Source organism: Mesocricetus auratus, unplaced genomic scaffold, assembly GCF_017639785.1.
Source record: "Mesocricetus auratus isolate SY011 unplaced genomic scaffold, BCM_Maur_2.0 Super-Scaffold_100676, whole genome shotgun sequence".
NCBI classification, from domain to species: Eukaryota; Metazoa; Chordata; class Mammalia; order Rodentia; family Cricetidae; genus Mesocricetus; species Mesocricetus auratus.
In genome coordinates, this window is record NW_024429266.1 from 34,279,277 (window position 1) to 34,292,994 (window position 13,718).

General features: G+C 36.8%; 1 protein-coding gene across 5 annotated transcripts in view; it reads left to right on the forward strand.

Annotated features, from left to right (window-relative positions):
* Rasal2 (RAS protein activator like 2) overlaps positions 1-13,718 on the forward strand; it is a 254,408-nt gene that overhangs the window by 95,956 nt on the left and 144,734 nt on the right. The gene's annotated exons all lie outside the window — the stretch shown is intronic.

Below are 13,718 nucleotides of genomic sequence, written 5' to 3' on the forward strand. Positions count from 1 at the left end.
TACAGTTATAACTTTGATAAATTTTTCTCCCTTCTTTTTTTGATTTGTTTCAAGACTTACTTAGAAGCCCAGGCAACCTGGAACTCACTGGGTAGATCATCCTGGCCTACAATGTTAAGTGTTCTTCCTGCTTCTGCTTCTCAAGTGTTGAGATTACAGATGTGTAACATTACACCCAGATGCTAACTAAACCTTTATTTCCATAAAAATTTACAATTTCAGAGAGTACGGTGGATTTTTATATATAAACAAAGACTTGTCTGTGTACTGAATTTACATAGTTACATTGTAAAAGATTGTGTGTTAGGGTTTCTCTTACTATGATAAAACATCATGACCAAAAGCAACTTGGGAAATAGTTTATTTCTTCTGACACTTCCAGTCATCAAATCACCTAGTACAATGAATTTTTATATATAAATAAAGACATTTCTACATAGGTGTCCTTGTACTGAATTTGCATGGTTATATTCTTTAGAATTGTAAAAGATCTTGTTCTAGTTAGGATTTCTATTACTGTGATAAAATACCATGATCAAAAGCAACTTGAGGAGGCAAGAGTTATTTTTTCTTGCATTTTTAGTCAATAAACCATCACTGAGGGAATGCAGGGCATGTACTCAAGTAGGGCAGGAATCTGGAGGCAGGAATTCATCCAGAGACCATGGAGGAGTGCTGCTTATTTGCTTACTTCTCATGGCTTGCTTAGCCTGCTTTCTTATACCATAAAGGACCACCTGGCCAGCAGTGGCACTGCCTCCATAAAATCACTAATCAAGAAAATGCCCTATATATAGACTTGCCTACAGGCCAGTCAATCCTAAAGAGATATTTTCTCAGTTAAGATTCCTTCTTCCCAGATGACATTAGCATGTGTCAAGTTGTCATGAAAACTAGCTATAACAGACCTAAAATCTCTCAATCCAAGGGGAAAAGTCAAAAGAAAATACATATTACTAAGAAAATACGTATTAGTAAGATGACTGCAATTTGTAATCTGTAATCTAAACTGAGATACCTTTGAAGATTGAAAGGTGGGCATTGGAACTGGAGAAATGGTTCAATGGTTAAGAGGATTTATTATATTTGCAGAGGACCCGGGTTTGGTCCCTAGCACCCATATAGAGGCACACAACCACCTTTATCTCTAGTTATATGGGATCTGATGCCTTCTTTTTTTTGGCCTTTGAGGACTCTTGAACACAAATGATACTCATAAGCCCACACAGGCAGGCGTGTGTGTGTGTGTGTGTGTGTGTGTGTGTGTGTGTGTGTGTGTGTGTGTATGGAAGTTTTATTTTTAGTCTTATGAGAAGCCTCTGTACTCTGTACTGATCATCCACAATGGCCATACCAGTTTATACTTCCACCGAGAGTGAGTACATGTACCTTTTCTCCCACACACTCTCCAGCACTTGCTGTCATTTGTCTTCTTGATGAAAGCTGGTTTGACATAGGTGAAAGGGAATCTCAGAGTAGTATTAATTTCCTACTTTACAAACTATTGATTGGATATTTGTATTTGCTATGGAGAGTTCTGTTCAGCTCCTCAGCCCATTTCTTGGTTGAGTTGTTTTACTTTTAGCTTTTTGAAGTTATATATTCCAGATATAAACACAGCTAACAGATGCATACCTGACAAGGATTTTCTCCTATTCTGAAGGCTGCTTCTTTACTGTTTTCTTACTGTAAAGATAATGATCATATACATACATTACATTAACACCTTTTCTGATTTAACTTACCGTAAAGTATGGCTGTAAGGTTTTCAGTTGGGTATGAATTTTTTGGATACAAGTTTTGTTGTCATCAAAGGGTTTACCAACCTTAGCATATGATAATTTTCTTTCATAATTGAGTACAAACTTTTACCTTTTTACTAACTTGTCTTTTATATGTTTAAACTGCCAGTCTTTCCAGATAAAGTTATTTGAACAATCACTATGATAGTGTTACAGCCTAACATCTGCTGTGGCTACTAACTAAAATGCATGGGTAGCATATTGCATTGACCTCTTGGACAAAGGGAGACTTCCTCACATCCCTACAAGAATGAGATCTCATCACTCTGCTCAGAACTGTGCACCCTCAAGTTTTCTTTGTAATATTTTTGGACCATGATTGGTTGTAAATAAATTTGTAGAGAGGAAGAACATGGACAAGGGGTAGACACGAGCTCTATTGTTTGTTTTAAAGAAAAATCGGGGTTTATTTGAGGGCATTTTACAGTGAACATGAAGGTTAAGAAAAATGTTCATGTTTTAATGTAATTAGATGAGGTTTTCTTGAGTTCCCACTCTAGTTAGGCCTAAGAATACAGGTACAGTTTAGCAGTTAGAATTACTGACTTTCTATTTTGGAACTGAAATGTGAAGTTCATTTTTTAATAGCTATAAAATTTTGTCTTTAGAAAATAGTCTTCTTTGGGGCTATAAAGATGATTCATGGATGAAAATGCTTGAGTAAGTATTAAGACCTATTTAACTTCTGATGCCCAGTACCAACATAAAAGCTGAATATGGCAATAGGTATCTGTAACCCAAGCTGGGCTCAATGGCCAGCCATTTAGCCAAAATGGCAAGTTTAGTGAGATCCCATCTCAGAAACTAAGATGAGGAACTATAGAGGAAGGCATAAATGTACACATACACATATATTCTACAAACACACACACACACACACACACACACACACACATACACACACACACACACGCACGCACGCAGGCACGCACGCATGACTATAGCTTTAGCAAGCTGGGAGACCTAAGAATGTCTAGCATATTTTATCTTGTATATAGATTTTCATTTTATTTTTTTCTTTAGTCTTAACTTGGGTTAATAATAGAAGAGATCTGATTATTGGTCTTGTTCAGTATAAATTAAATTGTTTAAAACTAACAAAAATAACTACTCACCAATTAGAAATTTAATAATGATAGTGAAAGATGAAATTATAATAGACAAAGATTTATATTATTTTTTACAAAATGGACTCATCAGGGAAGTTACCTTTTAGATTTTTATTGAAGAAAGAGCATAGTGTTAGCATTAACCATTTTAGGACTCTCTCTCTCAACTTCCTGTGATTAAAGTGATTAGAGTAATATCTCAGTCTGTTGATTTTGAGTTCTTGTTAGGCGAAATAATATTATTTTGCTACAGACATTTAAAATCAGATGAGATATTCATATATTCATTCATTTTTAAAAACTATGTTTTATTCTTTGGCAATTTTACCATGCATATAGTATATCTTGATTATATCTACAGCTATATAGTGTATCTTGAGACTATTCACCCCACTTTCCTTCATCCCTAAACACCCCATACTGTTTTCTTTCCGTCTTCCAAAGAAAAATATTGAAGTTTACTTACAAGAAAATTATTTTGCATTGTTTCCTTAAGTCAAGTTCTGTAGCTGAGGCCATCCTTGTGAATGCCTGAGAATTTCCCTCACACCAGGTTTCTCCTTAGCCCCAAAATGCACCCCCTCATCAAGATATCCCTTTCGTTACTCTTCCCCTCTGTTCTGCTCCCAACCTGATCAATCCAATCCCTTATTTTCACCCCCTCATCTCCTTTCCCAGTTTACCCAGACATCTCTTCTATTTCCCATTCCTAGGGAAATCCATGCATCCTTCTTTGGTTCCTCCTTGTTACCTAGCTTCTCTGGGTCCGTGGATGTAGCTTGGTTATCCTTTACAGCTAATATCCACTTATGAGTGAGTACATACCATGCTTGTCTTTCTGGGTCTGGGTTACCTCACTCAGGATGTTTTTTTCTAGTTCCATCCATTTTCCTGCAAATTTCATGATGTCATTGTTTTTCTTTTACCGTTGAGTAATGCTCCACTGTGTAGATGTATTACATTTTCTTAATCCATTCTTCTGTTGAGGGACATCTAGGTTGTTTCCAGGTTCTGACTATTATGAATAATACTGCTATGAACGTAGTTGAGCAGATATCCTTGTGGTATGACTGAACATCCTTTGGATATATGCCCAAGATTGGTATGGCTGGGTCCTGAAGTAGATTGAGTCTCAGTTTTCTGAGAAACCACCACACTGATTTCTAAAGTGTCTGTACAAGTTTACACTCCTACCATCATTGAAGCTGTGTTCCCCTTACTCCACTTCCTCTCCAACATAGGCTGTCATTAGTGTTTTTGTGTCTAACCATTCTAACAGGTGTGATGGTATCTCTGATGGTATCTTAGAGAGTCATTTTGATTTACATTTCTTGATGGGTAAGGATGTTGAACAATTCTTTAAGTGTATTGCCCGATCCTCCTGCAGGTAGAGCAGGGGAAGGGCTGGTCCAGCCAGTCTCTTCCAGGGGCTGAGGAGGATGGTGAGTGGCAGTAACTTAGACCCTGCCCCCTAATAGTTATTGGGGAGAAAGTACACACTGAGTCAGGAGACTTGTTGAAGCAGGATTTCAATTTATTCCAACAGGCAGGAACTTATTATATAGGGCTGAGGTAGGGGATGGGAGTCTTAGAATGGGGTAAGGCCAATAATATTTCACCAAACTGGCAGGGGCCAGTCTTACATCAGGTCTTGCTGAGTCACCCCCACGTGGAGGTTACAGGCCAGAGACAGGTCACCAAATTCTAGCCAGGCTCAGGAGGTTACACTGGGCCTCACATCTGAGCCTTTTTTAGGCCGAACAGTGTATCTCGGCCATTTGAGATTCTTCTGTTGATAATTCTCTGTTTAAATCTGTATCCCATGTTTTAAATTGGATTATTTGGTATTTTGATGTATAGTTTCTTGAGTTCTTTATGTATTTTGGTGATCAGCTCTGTTAGATGTGGGGTTGGAGAAGATTTTTTTTCCCATTCTGTAAGCTGCCTTTTTTTCTTATTGACAGTGACCATTACCTTATAGAAACTTTTCAATTTCAGGTGGTCCCATTTATTGTTTATTTCAGTGTCTATGCTACTGGTGTTATATTCAGAAAGTGATCTCCTGTGCCAATGTGTTCAAGGCTATTTCCCATTTTATCTCTTCTATCAGGTTCAGTGTAACTGGATTTATGTTGAGGTCTTTGATTCGCTTGGACTCCAGTTTTGTGCATGGGGATAGATATGGATCTATTTGCATTCTTCTACATGTCAGTATCCAACTTTGCCAGCATAATTTCTTGAAGATACTTTCTTTTTTTTTTTTTTTCATTGTGTAATTTTGGCTTCTTTGTCAAGAACCAGGTGTTCATAGGTGTATGACTTTATGTTAGAGTCTTCAATTCAATTCCATTGATCCACCCATCTGTTTCTATGCCAGTATCATGCTGTTTTTTTTTTTTTTTTTTATTACTACAGCTGTATAATAGAGCTTTAAGTCAGGGATGGTGATGCCTCCAGAAGTTCCTTCATTATACAGGATTATTTTAGCTATCCTGGATTTTTGGTTTTTCCTTATCAAGTTGAGTGTTGTTCTTGGTTCAACAATAATGTACACTACCTTTTTCTACCTCTCAACACCTGTAACTATTAAGATTATTCATTCTTCTCTCTTGACCCTTCTTGTTCCTTTTTCATGATTATCATTGTATTATTATGATTTTATTGCATATCAATCACAATAAACTCTGTCTCTAATGTCTAGCACAATGACAGTGCACTTACAGTCGAACTCAGCAAATTTTCAGTGGCTTACTTAAAATAGTCTCATATCTATATAGTTAAATAAAATTCTTTATTGCTTAGTTTGTCAATAATGCCCTAGGAAATTTAGGTTTGAGTATATATTTTTCTGAGTCTGATACTGAGAATGGTGTTTTTAACTTTCTTTAGCTTGACAATTTTGTTACTTCTTCTATCATTAAATTTAATTGGTAAATGAGAGTTGGCACTGAGGGAGTACGTTTGTTAGTTATGGAGGCTCCAAAGAATTAGTGTGAAGTCACTAGATTTTCTAAAGTTCAAAATTAAAAGAACAATTTTATCTTTTTTTCTTACCCTTTCAAGACCTTGTAAATAGTCCTTTACACATACAAATCATTTTTTTTTAATTTTTAAATTTAAATTAGAAACAAGGTTGCTTCACATGTCAATTCTAGGTCCCTCTCCGTTTCCCTCCCCACAAATCAGTTTTTATTACTGTTTATTTTAATGTTTTTTTTGTTTGTTTGTTTAAAGCTGCTACTTAGATACTCTCCCTTTCATTGTTCTAAAAGCTTGCCATTGTTATGTATGATCCTGAAGTATTATTAGGAAACAAACCAGAAGATGTAGAACATTCAACTCAGCTCAGATCTACTCACTGCTGAGTCATTGTCCAGAAGCCTTTTGGAAATTATTGCAGTGTTCATGCATTTATATATATTTTTTTGTATTCAGTATTTGTGGACTCTTTTCTTTTAACTTTTCAATTTGCATTTTTGAGAAATATGCACTTAAAATATTTACCACCTAACATAAGGATGTTCAGAATTTCAGTGACACAGAATTAATGGAAAACATATTCCAGAAACAGATTTAATGTGTATATATATTTAGTTACAGAAGAACTTGGCTTATATGCTGCATTGCTGCACATAACCATCTTTTGTCTCCCTCTTCCTCCACTTTCTTCCTGATCCTCTTTTCCTCTCTTTTGTTTCTTTCAGTTTTTGTAATTCATATGTAGTTTAGGCTGTCTGTGGACTTAACAGCCCCTTTTCTTGAATTTTGGAATTACAGGTGTGCTCCAGTATACTTTTTCTTTCTCTCTTTCTTTCTTTTAACGTTTTAAAAGATTTGTTTTATGTTTATTTATGATTGTTTGTCTTTATGTATGTATATATACCACAAGCATGGCTGGTACCCATGGAGGTCAAAAGAGGGCATTGGATCCCCTGCATCTAGAGTTAGTGGTGATTGTGATCCACCATCTGAGTGCTTGGAATTGAACCCAGGTCCTTTGCAAAAGACCAGTGAGCCATCTCTATAGCTCTTCCAGCATACCTCTTAAAAAGAGACTTTTAAGAGCTTGTAGCCTTGTTTGACTTTTAACAGTGATGAGGTTAATCACCCACCACATGCTCAGCCCATATTTCTGTGTTGCAGTAGTTACTCTAGTTAGAATAAACTGATAATGGGGTTCAAGCTTCAAGCTGAAGATCAGAAAAGCAAAGCAGCTGGCCACTAGCTCTTACCTCTACCTCAGTTCAGACCAAAGGGATGATCTTCAGACTGCTCCCAACTTAGCTGTTCCTCAAATTCACTCAGACTGCTATTTCTCTCCTCAACATAGTTAGAGACTCCAGTCAGTGCCTTTCTATCCTCAATATGGCTGGAGAATGAATGACAGCTCTGAGATACTGTTCCTCTCTTAAATACCTCTCATGAGTCCTGGGATTAAAGGTGTGTAATTCCAAGTGCTGAGATCACCTTTGTATAAGCTGTTTCTTTTAATTTCATGTAGTCAGTCTGTCCTTGTACTAACAGAGATCCTTTTACCTCTTAATCCAAGTCCTGGAATAAAAGGTGTTTATTACCACTGCCTGATCTCTGTAGCTTGAGACTGGCTTTGCCTTCTGAATCCTTTGGTAAACTTTAATAAATCATAAATAATATATCATCACAAAGTTCACACATGACCTCCAGTCTAATAGTAGGCAGTGAAAAAAGTTTTCTAGAAATGATGCATGAGTAGGAAATTATTCTTTCTGTTCCTCCACAACATAGAGGAATATAGATATAAGTATTAATTTACAGTGTTTGTGTGCATTACATTAAAACACTGAAGTTTCATTCATTTCTTAATCTTTATTTTTTCCTGTCATATTGAAAATATAAAAGTGAATAGCTGAATGCTTGGGTGGACATTATTATATTATTTGTATGAATTATTGGTTGCAAAAATCCCTGTTTGTTCTCTGATAGAAATTGCCTAAGAGAGAAAGTGGACAGGTTTCTTGTGTTGGTTGGAAGGTCTGTTCTTGAGTATTGCATAACTGTAGTGTGTTTCATGGTCTTGGTAGCCCTGGAAACAAACTGTTTTTGATACTAATGGTGCTTTTGCTTCAGTGCTTTTATACAACATAAAGATCTATATAATGAATATCTTGTATTTCGATGTATAGAGGAATTCAGATAGTTTTTAGTATTTCAAGCATGTGCACTTACACACATGTGCTCACTTGTCTGTGTATGTCTTTTGGGCTTTCATTTTAAGGAGTGAAAGTCTTCAATCTTTTGAGTTCGGATCCAACTTAAGTAAAAGCCCCAGATTTCTCTGCTTTATGTTTGAGAAACATATACATTTTTTTTGTACTAACTGCAATTTGTTTAGGCTTAGTTTCTCTTTCCAAGTATAGCTGTCATTTGTGTTGTGCTCAGAGGCTTATGTGGCTGGGAAGTTTGGAAACCATTGGTGAGATCAAAGCAGTACCATTAAGAAGATTTTCTTTTTCCTTCATCTTCCCTTCTCTCATCTGAGAGGAGTTGGTAGGTTATTAAGCTGCTTATTCTTCCCTTGTAAAATGTGCATTCAGAATGATGTACAGATTTTTGGTGTAGTAGTGTACCAAGATCTATTTGATAGAATCTGAGAAATTTTCTTTTGATAGAGCAAACCTGTGCAGTATTTCTCCCAGTATATTTTAAAAAACAAACAAAAATGTGCTTATATTCATCATAGAATCCTGACAATTACTCAAATAAAAATTTTTGGAAAGCATGCCAAACAAATCCAATTTATGAGATGTATAAAGTAAAAAGACAAGCTGCTCACTGTTTCTGACGACTTAAAAACACCAGGCACTATTTTTAATGCTTTGTATTTGTCATCAATTCCCACTATATGCCTGAGAGGTTGAAACTAAGTTTTTCTCATCTTTTTTTTTATTCTTAATATGGTTTAATACCCTTCTCCATTTCTGTACATCACAACACCGAGATTCTGCTCTTAGGGTCTCTCTGCAGAGGCTAGGGAGTGCAGGCTACGGTTCCACCCCTCACTTATGTAAGTGTAACACATATCAGTATATATTGATACACACATCAATATATAATGCAATATATCTCACCATAGAGAACACATTGATTAAAGAAATACAAAAATTTGGCATCATTTCCAAACTTAAATAGTAAAAATAAAAACTACAAAAGGAGCTGCATACCCTAAATGTATAATGTGAAACAACAAGCATTTCCAAAAATGTCAATTTACATCCAATTTCTCTGGTCTTGTCCTATCACATTAGACCCATTTACAATGGCAAAACCCTAAGGTACTGCTGGGAAGAGTGTGTTGCTTGCTCTTGGGTGATCTGCAAACCAACAGCAGAGGCCAAAGCAAAAGCCTGTTCTGGTGAAGCTTCCCATGTTGGTGAACACCAAAGAATTGACTCTTCTTCTCCCTGGGAGTTGAGACATCCGGTTACACGACAGACAGTCATTTGGACCTCAGAGTACAGTGTGAGAACCAAAGCTTTACATGTAAGATAAACTCCCTTCATTCAAGTGAAACAGGATTATTGGAACGATAGGCAGGTCTGTAACCTGGGAACAGAGAGCTGGTTCAGACCAGTAAAGCTACAAGTGACTGAGTCAAGCCCGTGAAGAACGGCAGTCAGGCACCAAAGTGTTAAAAGTACCCAATTGAAACCCAGTGTACCCCATCACCTTGGGTGAGAGTGGGTGACACCAACTGACTTTAAAAGCCTTTGGTCCTTCAAAGTCCACTTGGCACCCTCTCCTCCGCCGCCACCACTAGGCACATCCTACGCTTTGCTTACTGTCACCACCCCGAGCACACCATGACCTTGTACTTAACTGGGTTCAAATCCAACTCACAGCCTAGCTGTGAAGCGACGCTTCAGGTTTTTGGCCAACGTCTGGATCTAACATGGTTTAATCCATGGTGCCAGAAGCTGTGTCCCATCCCTCCCCACCCCGGCCCTCCCCACCCTCCTCCCATACTTTCTCATCTGAGAGGTGCTTCTAAGTCTCACTTTCAAAACAGATGCTCCAGCCCCATCAGGAATTTGAGAAACATGCACATTTATACATGTTGTTCCTGCGAAAAATTTTGCAGTTCATTTGAAAAAAAAAAAAACAATCCCAAAAATCAAAACATTCACATAACCTCATGCCATCCACACAAGGAAACATGACCACCTCCCTTTGTTACCAAGAACAGATCCAAGCAAAATCAAAATCACCTCTGAGCTTTCTTTTTTTGGTTCCACTTAAATTGCATGTTTTATTCCTCCCAATCCCAGCAATAGCACAGAAGCCCCATCATGTCCATCCCAAACTGTTTTCTAGTAGGTTGAGATTACAGGGAGCTTCTTTAATGTTAGTGACACACAGGGCCCCCAAATGCTTGGCTCAACTCGATGGAAGTGAGAGTGCACTGGCCCCAGTGTTAACAGCACTCACCTGACTTTGCCACGCAACCTGCACCTTTGAAACAGTCTGGGAGTGGGGAAGTAAGTTTTTCTCATCTTAAAGGTAAGAAAACTGAGGGTCCAAAGAGTCTTAACTAGGAGTCATGCTTGAAAAGGGACACAGAGATTCCTTTTCATTCAGTTGGCTTCCTACAAAATCTTTTCTTAAACTCTTACTCTTGTTGTTTATGACCAACAATAACGTGATTGCTAACATTTGTTGACCACTTCTCTATGTTCTAGAAATTGCTCTCACCTCTTTCTAATGTGTGATATTCCTTCATCAAATAATCCAAGATGGGGACATATGCCTTGCTAGGTTTCCAATTTAACCTTGAGCCTCATTCAGCTGAAGGTCTGTGCTTTGGTAGGTTCTAACATTTCCGCAGAACATTACTATATGCTGAAAATCAGTGATGTACTGAGTTGTGCTATACAGCTGTGTTAGAATCCAAGGACATGCCAACTTTCTTTCAGTTAGTATCACCTTCTGGCACAGTAAAGCACTCTATTATTTATCTTACAGGAGAAACACAAACCCATAGAGTTTTATGAGCCATTCTAGTTTCAAACTGATGTCTCAAATGCTACTTAGCTATTTATAAAGAAAATTAAAAGTCTTATAATCAGCTTCTCCCTCTGTGATGATTTGGATAAAAATGGTCCTTATATGCTCATACATTTGAATGCATAGTCACTGGGAATTGGCATTGTTTGAAAGGATTAGAAGGATTAGGAGGGGTGGTCTTGTTGAAGGAGTGTGTCACTTAGGGGTGGGCTTTGAGGTTTCAAAAGCCCATGCTAAGGCCAGTATCTCACTTTCAGCATGTGGATCAGGATATAATTAGATCTCAGCTATTGCTCCAGCACCATGCTTCCTGCCATGATGACAATAGACTAAACCTCTGAAACTGTAAACAAGTCTCCCATTAAATGTGTTCTTTTAGAAGAGTTGCCTTGATTATGGTGTTTCTTCAAAGCAGTAGAACAGTGATTAGGATACCCTACTTTTGAGAAGTTTTACTTTGTAGCATATAAGACAGGCCTCAAAATCATGATCCTCTGAATCAAGTGCTGGAATATTAAGTGCAGTTTGTTTTCTTTTCTGATCTCTGTGTTCTTCAAATATAGTTAAACTCCCCCTAAATAGGCAATGTCCTAGTCTTTTTGTTACAAATAGTAGATGAGATTATGACTCTAGAAACTCACTTAGAGTTAGCATTTCTATATCACTTATAGTGTACCCCATGGTAGAAAGATAAAATTATAGAGGTATTGAAGGTTTTAATATTTGTTTTCTTTTTTGTCCATGGGGCTGACTTTAAGCACCATAATTTTGAAGTTTCCTTTTAACCATTTTGTAATTTGGTAGGACCTAGCTATTAAGGTAGATAATGTTACTTTTAAGTTTAATTTTTAATATAATTGGTTGATGAACTGGTCCAAGCTACATGAATGAAAATAAAGAACATTTAGCTTTTCTAGTCTCATTCACACCCCACCTTCTTCTAATCTATGCTCACAAAGGTATTAATAAACTTTCAACTTTTTCAGAAGTTTTATTTCCTACTTGTTTTTGTATTTTTAAGTAACTCATGTATTCACACTTAAAAAATAGGCTTTCCTATAGGCTACCACCTAGCCTTTACATATAAAACCCCTTTAGTAAAACATTCCTTTACTTTGAATCAGGTTTTAAAATTTTCAGCTTAGATATACAGTCACGATGCCATTCCCTTATAAAAGAAGGAAATTGGGACAATGGTTTTAGAAAGGTAATATCACTTGCTAAGGAAGAATAGTTTGTCACACTTGTAATGAGGGGGGGAAGAGGGTAAGAGGTGGGGAGACAGACAGACAGATAGACAGACAGACAGTCAGTCAGTCTACCAACAGCCAACTTTCTCAGTCTTTGGACACCACTGAATATTCTACATTCTATTGGATTTTGTTACCGACTATCTATTGTTATCATGAATTCTACAGATTAAGATCTCAGTTCTATAATACTGCCTCCACTTCTTAATTCATTTGCAATTCCTGGGCCTCTGGTACTTAAGACCAATTTGAGTATAGAAATCAGATGGTCTCTCATGTACCCTTTTTTTTATTTTGACTTATTTGTTATAATGGTTCACAGAAGTCAAGGAAACAGTGCTAGTGGGTATTATAAAAGATATATAAATGAGGTCAGGAAGTGGTGGCATATGACTTTAATCTCTGCACTTGGGAGGCAGAGGTAGGCGGATCTCTATGAGTTTGAGGCTAACCTGATCTACAGAGCAAGTTTTAGGATAGACAAGACTGTACAGAGAGACCCTGTCTTGAAAAAAACAAAAACAAAGCAAGATGTAAATGAACAGCAAGATCTAGAGGTATGTAAGGCAAGGTCTAGAAGGCTCTCAAACAATTTCACCAAGTGGGTACTAGGTATTTAAATATAAGAGCCTATGGAAGCCATTCTTATTCAAACTACAACACTTTTATTTTTACCTTTTGTCTTTTGTGACCTTCAAATATCATTTCTTCTTTATATTCACTGTTTTATTCTCTATAGTGTGAATGTGTGTCCTCATACTTTAACTTCATTATCTAAATATTCACTATTCTGACTAGGGGATTTTTTAAAGCTTAAATTAACTAGTAATAAATCAAGTATTACTAAAAGGAACACACATGTGTATTTGAGCCCCAAACCACAAATTGTTCAAGAATCTGGGTGAGGGCATATGCAGTAGGTACACACTGTCCTATATCAGCTCTTTTTCCTAAAGAATTTTTTTGATGATTTTGTTTTTTTAAAAATGTGCAATATCTGTCTGTCTGTCCATCCATCCACCCAAGATAGGATTGCACTTTGTAGTTTCAAGTTAGTCATGAACTTACTGTATGCTCAGACTGGCCTCAGACTCCTAAGTGGTGTGGTTATAAGAGTGAGCCACCATACCCGACTTCAGTTTTACCATCTTTAAAATAATGAAAATCTGTGCAAGCCTAGGAAGAATGAGACAACTCCTCCTAAGAAGACATGATAAAAACTGATGAGGTAGCAAAGGCAAAAAGACAAAAGATATAACCTTGGCCATGCAAGAGACCTTATGTACTATGCATATGCATTTTTATTTGTGAGAAAAGACAACTCCAGTCATGGTGATAGTTATTTAGAAAGTCTTTAGTTAATTTTTTAGTGTTTGTTAACATTCATCATCTATCTTTAATAAATTGTTATTTATTAATATTATAACGTGTGCAGTATAGAATGGGAACATGTATCTGATACTATAATTATACTTATCAACACATTCATTAAACATCAAAGAATTTGTGTTGGCATT